Raw genomic sequence first — 6,702 nt, forward strand, 5'->3', positions numbered from 1 at the left:
CTCTGGGAGGGGAGGAGAGCATTAGATGGAGCATACTTAAATTCACACAGGACACCAGATAAGACAGGAGAAATAATCCACATATAACAAACTGACCCTAGCCACCGACACATAAACTACTGCAGCATAAATACTGGAGGCTGAGACAGGAGGTGTCAAGAGACTCTGTGGTACGGTCAGACAATACCCCCGGACAGGGCCAAACAGGCAGGATATAACCCCACCCACTTTGCCAAAGAACCTCCACACCACGAGCCTCCACACCTCGAGAGGGATATCTTCAAACCACCAACTTACTGCCCTGAGACAAGGCTATGTGTAACCTTTATTTAACTAGGCAAGTCAGTTAAGAACAAATTCTTATTTACATTGACGGCCAACACTGGCCAAACCCGAACCCGGACAACACTGGGCCAATTGTGCGCCGCCCATGGGACTCTCAATCACAGCCCGTTGTGATACAGCCTGGACTCAAACCAGGGTGTCTACTGTATAGTGACACCTCTCGCACTGCGACGCAGTGCCTTAGACCGCTGCACCACTCGGGAGCCAAAGCCTTGTGGTTTATAAGGACATTGTGTATATGAGCACATGTAAGGATAGACATTATTAATATTTGCTCAAATGACAAATAGGAAGCATCAGACAAAGTTTTGGAAAGAAATGGATTGTATTCATATTTTGAAATATTTGATTCATAATTGCATATCAACTCATTACAGGAAAATAATGTTTTTTTGACACACTACATGAGATACCTTTGACAGGAAGGATGTAAGATAAAAGGGGAAGAAGTCAAAGAGAATTAAAAAGACTGGAGGCACATTAGTTTAAACTTTACTCCAGTCTTGAGAGAAATACAGTGAAACAATAAATTGGTCATTCTAAAACATATACAAATACAGAAACAGATGTGTTCGAAAACCAAAAAAATCAGTCGACCAGTATTTAATTTAGGGGACTATTAACCTAATGGGGTTAGTTTAGGGGACTATTAACCTAATAGGGTTAACCCAATAGGGTTAGTTTAGGGAACTATTAACCTAATAGGGTTAGCAAAACAAAAACCTAACCCTAACCCAACCCATATTCAAAACCCTAACCCTAGCCTGGATCAAGACACTTAACCCTGATTGCTTTTCGTTAGTTCCAGATGGGAGTGTTTGTATAATGAATAAAAATAGGTGAAGCTGGAGATGTATATTTACTACTGTGGCGCTAAATTAATAAACACAAAATGTCTTATGGGTCTTTGTTCCTTTTCAAAACCCCAGGCCCCCATTCCCTCTTTGACTTTTTAACTTTACATTTACATTTTTTGTTCTTTTGAGTTCATTAAGGAATCCACAAGGTCGATATGATGCCTTCAAGCTAATGCAGAGACGGAGGGGGGAGTCGAGGGGTCCGGGCACAGATCAGTCCAGGTTGAAGAACCCTATAGTTTTCCACTTTAGTAGAGTTGGTTTTGGGGTGCGTTGGTTTTAGGTGTCTTCACCCTTGGTCTTTTGTCTGTTTTAAGTCCAGGTAGAGGATAGGGTTAGGGTCGGGGTTAGGGTAAGGGTGAGGTTAACCTCTGGGATATGTGGGACGGTAGCGTCCCACGAGCCAACATCCAGTGAAAATGCAGAGCGCCAAATTCAAATAATTTACTATAGAAATTTTATTTGATGAAATCACATGTTCAATATAACAAATTAAAGCTACATTTGTTGTGAATCCAGCCAACCGGGTCAGATTTCAAAAATGCTTTTATGGCGAAAGCAAACGATGCTGTTATCTGAGGATGGCACCCCATTAAGAAGTTAATGGTACAGCTTATCTTGGGACGTATTCTACTTTGGCCTTGAGTCCCTCTACTGCCAGGGATTCTTCTAACCCAATATTCTCCCGGAGCGTCATATACAGTGGGGAGAACAAGTATTTGATAAGCTGCCGATTATGCAGGTTTTCCTACTTACAAAGCATGGAGAGTTCTGTAATTTTTATCATGGGTACACTACAACTGTGAGAAACAAAATTTAAAAAAAAAAAAATCCAGAAAATCAAATTGTATGATTTTTAAGTAATTGATTTGCATTTTATTGCATGACATAAGTATTTGATCACCTACCAACCAGTTAGAATTCCGTCTCAAAGACCAGTTAGGTTTTCCTTAACTCTTGAAACTCCCCATCCCGGATCCGGGGATCGTGACTAAAGCCTCAGGCTCATTAGCATAATCGCAACGTTAACGATTTCTGAAAATCGCAAAATAAAATTAAAATAATCGTCTGCTCTCAAGCTTAGCCTTTTCTTAACAACACTGTCATCTCAGATTTTCAAAATATGCTTTTGAACCATAGAAATTGACTAATTTGTGTAAGAGTATGCAAAGCTAGCATAGCATTTTGTGTAGCATGTAGCACGCAACATTTTCACAAAAACCAGATAACCAAATAAATAAAATCATTTACCTTTGAAGAGCTTCTGATGTTTTCAATGAGGAGACTCTCAGTCACATACCAAATGCGCAGTGTTTCCTGAAAGCGTCTGTGTGTAGGAGAAATCGTTCCGTTTTCTACATTGCGTCTGGCTACCGAAACGAACCGAAAATGCAGTCACCTACAACGTAAAACTTTTTCCGGATTAACTACATAATATCGACCGAAACATGGCAAACGTTGTTTGGAATCAGTCCTCAAGGTGTTTTTTCACACATCTCTTCATTGACATGCAGTTCGTGGAAGCTTGCTTTACTCTCTGTATCGTATGGAAAAATACTGGCAGGTGACTTTGCGCACCAATTTCGGCAAAGGACACCGGGCGGACACGTGGTAAATGTGGTCTGTTATGGTCAATCTTCCAATGATCTGCCTACAAATACGTCACAATGCTGCAGACACCTTGGGGAAACGACAGAAAGGGCAGACTTACTCCTCTCGCGTTCACAGCCATATAAGGAGACCATGGAAAACAGAGCCTCAAAAATCCTTGTCATTTCCTGGATGCCATCTCATCTTGGTTTTGCCTGAAGCTCACGTTATAGGGCACGCACAGAGAAGATCTTTGTATTTCTGGACACGTCAGAGTGTTTTCTTTCGAACGGTAGCAATTATATGCATAGTCGAGCATCTTTTTGTGACAAAATATCTTGTTTAAAACGGGAACGTTTTTCATCCAAAAATGAAATAGCGCCCCCAGAGCATCAACAGGTTAAGAAACCCTCCTGTTCTCCAGTCATTACCTGTATTAACTGCACCTGTTTGAACTCGTTACCTGTATAAAAGACACCTGTCCACACACTCAATCAAACAGACTCCAACCAGACTCTAACGGCTCAGACACAAGAGGTATGTGGCAGGGTCTACAGTCAAACACAGATTACAAAAAGAAAACCAGCCCAGTCACGGACCAGGATGCCTTGCTCCCAGGAAGACAAAATAACTTTTTGCCCGCTTTGAGGACAATACAATGCCACTGACACGGCCCGCAACCAAAACATGCGGACTCTCCTTCACTGCAGCCAAGGTGAGTAAAACATTTAAACGTGTTAACCCTCGCAAGGCTGCAGGCTCAGACGGCATCCCCAGCCGCGCCCTCAGAGCATACGCAGACCAGCTGGCTGGTGTGTTTACGGACATATTCAATCAATCCCTATCCCAGTCTGCTGCCCACATGCTTCAAGAGGGCCACCATTGTTCCTGTTCCCAAGAAAGCTAAGGTAACTGAGCTAAACGACTACCGCCCATAGCACTCACTTCCGTCATCATGAAGTGCTTTGAGAGACTAGTCAAGGACCATATCACCTCCACACAACCTGACACCCTTGACCCACTCCAATTTGCTTACCGCCCAAATAGGTCCACAGACGATGCAATCTCAACCACACTGCACACTGCCCTAACCGATCTGGACAAGAGGAATACCTATATGAGAATGCTGTTCATCGACTACAGCTCAGCATTTAACACCATAGTACCGTCCAAACTCGTCATCAAGCTCGAGACCCTGGGTCTTGACTCCGCCCTGTGCAACTGGGTACTGGACTTCCTGACGGGCTGCCCCCAGGTGGTGAGGGTAGGTAACAACATCTCCACCCCGCTGATCCTCAACACTGGGTCCCCACAAGGGTGTGTTCTGAGCCCTCTCCTGTACTCCCTGTTCACCCACGAATGCGTGGCCACGCACGCCTCCAACTCAATCATCAAGTTTGCGGACGACACAACAGTGGTAGGCTTGATTACCAACAACGACGAGACGGCCTACAGGGAGGAGGTGAGGGCCCTCAGAGTGTGGTGTCAGGAAAATAACCTCACACTCAACGTCAACAAAACTAAGGAGATGATTGTGGACTTCAGGAAACAGCAGAGGGAACACCCCCCTATCCACATCGATGGAACAGTAGTGGAGAGGGTAGTAAGTTTTAAGTTCCTCGGCGTACACATCACAGACAAACTGAATTGGTCCACCCACAGAGACAGCATAGTGAAGAATGCGCAGCAGCGCCTCTTCAACCTCAGGAGGCTGAAGAAATTCGGCTTGTCACCAAAAGCACTCAGAAACTTCTACAGATGCACAATCGAGAGCATCCTGTCGGGCTGTATCACCGCCTGGTACGGCAACTGCTCCGCCCACAACCGTAAGGCTCTCCAGAGGGTAGTGAGGTCTGCACAACGCATCACCGGGGGAAAACTACCTGCCCTCCAGGACACCTACACCACCCGATGTCACAGGAAGGCCATAAAGATCATCAAGGACAACAACCACCCGAGCCCCTGCCTGTTTAAAAAAAGAAAATATTTCACCTTTATTTAACCAGGTAGGCAAGTTGAGAACAAGTTCTCATTTGCAACTGCGGCCTGGCCAAGATAAAGCATAGCAGTGTGAACAGACAACACAGAGTTACACATTGAGTAAACAATAAACAAGTCAATAACACAGTAGAAAAAAAGGGTCTATATACATTGTGTGCAAAAGGCATGAGGAGGTAGGCAAATAATTACAATTTAGCAGATTAACACTGGAGTGATAAATGATCAGATGGTCATGTACAGGTAGAGATATTGATGTGCAAAAGAGCAGAAAAGTAAAATAAAAACAGTGTGGAGATGAGGTAGGTATAATTGGGTGGGCTATTTACCGATAAGACTATGTACAGCTGCAGCGATCGGTTAGCTGCTCAGATAGCAGATGTTTGAAGTTGGTGAGGGAGATAAAAGTCTCCAACTTCAGCGATTTCTGCAATTCGTTCCAGTCACAGGCAGCAGAAAACTGGAACGAAGGCCAAATGAGGTGTTGGCTTTAGGGATGATCAGTGAGATACACCTGCTGGAGCGCGTGCTACAGGTGGGTGTTGCCACCGTGACCAGTGAACTGAGATAAGGCGGAGCTTTACCTAGCATGGACTTGTAGATGACCTGGAACCAGTGGGTCTGGCGACAAATATGGAGCGAAGGCCAGCCGACTAGAGCATACAAGTCGCAGTGGTGGGTGGTATAAGGTGCTTTAGTGACAAAACGGATGGCACTGTGATAAACTGCATCCAGTTTGCTGAGTAGTGTTGGAAGCTATTTTGTAGATGACGTCGCCGAAGTCGAGGATCGGTAGGATAGTCAGTTTTACTACGGTAAGTTTGGCGGCATGAGTGAAGGAGGCTTTGTTGCGGAATAGAAAGCCGGTTCTGGATTTGATTTTCGATGGAGATGTTTGATATGAGTCTGGAAGGAGAGTTTACAGTCAAGCCAGACACCTAGGTACTTATAGATGTCCACATATTCAAGGTCGGAACCATCCAGGGTGGTGATACTAGTCAGGTGTGCAGGTGCAGGCAGCGAACGGTTGAAAAGCATACATTTGGTTTTACGGCGTTTAAGAGCAGTTGGAGGCCACGGAAGGAGTGTTGTATGGCATTGAAGCTTGTTTGGAGGTTAGATAGCACAGTGTCCAAGGACGGGCCGGAAGTATATAGAATGGTGTCGTCTGCGTAGAGGTGGATCAGGGGAATCGCCTGCAGCAAGAGCATCATTGATATATACAGAGAAAAGAGTCGACCGAGATTTGAACCCTGTGGCACCCCCATAGAGACTGCCAGAGGACCGGACAGCATGCCCTCCGATTTGACACACTGCACTCTGTCTGCAAAGTAGTTGGTGAACCAGGCAAGGCAGTGACCTGTTTGTTGACTTGGCTTTCGAAGACCTTAGATAGGCAGGGCAGGATGGATATAGGTCTGTAACAGTTTGGGTCCAGAGTGTCTCCCCCTTTGAAGAGGGGGATGACTGTGGCAGCTTTCCAATCCTTGGGGATCTCAGACGATATGAAAGAGAGGTTGAACAGGCTGGTAATAGGGTTTGCGACAATGGCGGCGGATAGTTTCAGAAATAGAGGGTCCAGATTGTCAAGCCCAGCTGATTTGTACGGGTCCAGGTTTTGCAGCTCTTTCAGAACATCTGCTATCTGGATTCGGGTAAAGGAGAACCTGGAGAGGCTTGGGCGAGTAGCTGCGGGCGGATCTGTTGGCCGTGGTTGGAGTAGCCAGGCGGAAGGCATGGCCAGCCGTTGAGAAAATGCTTGTTGAAGTTTTCGATAATCATGGATTTATCGGTGGTGACAGTGTTACCTAGCCTCAGTGCAGTGGGCAGCTGGGAGGAGGTGCTCTTGTTCTCCATGGACTTCACAGTGTCCCAGACCTTTTTGGAGTTACAGGATGCAAATGTCTGCCTG

The sequence above is a fragment of the Oncorhynchus masou genome, chromosome 33, assembly GCF_036934945.1.
Source record: "Oncorhynchus masou masou isolate Uvic2021 chromosome 33, UVic_Omas_1.1, whole genome shotgun sequence".
Taxonomy (NCBI): Eukaryota; Metazoa; Chordata; class Actinopteri; order Salmoniformes; family Salmonidae; genus Oncorhynchus; species Oncorhynchus masou.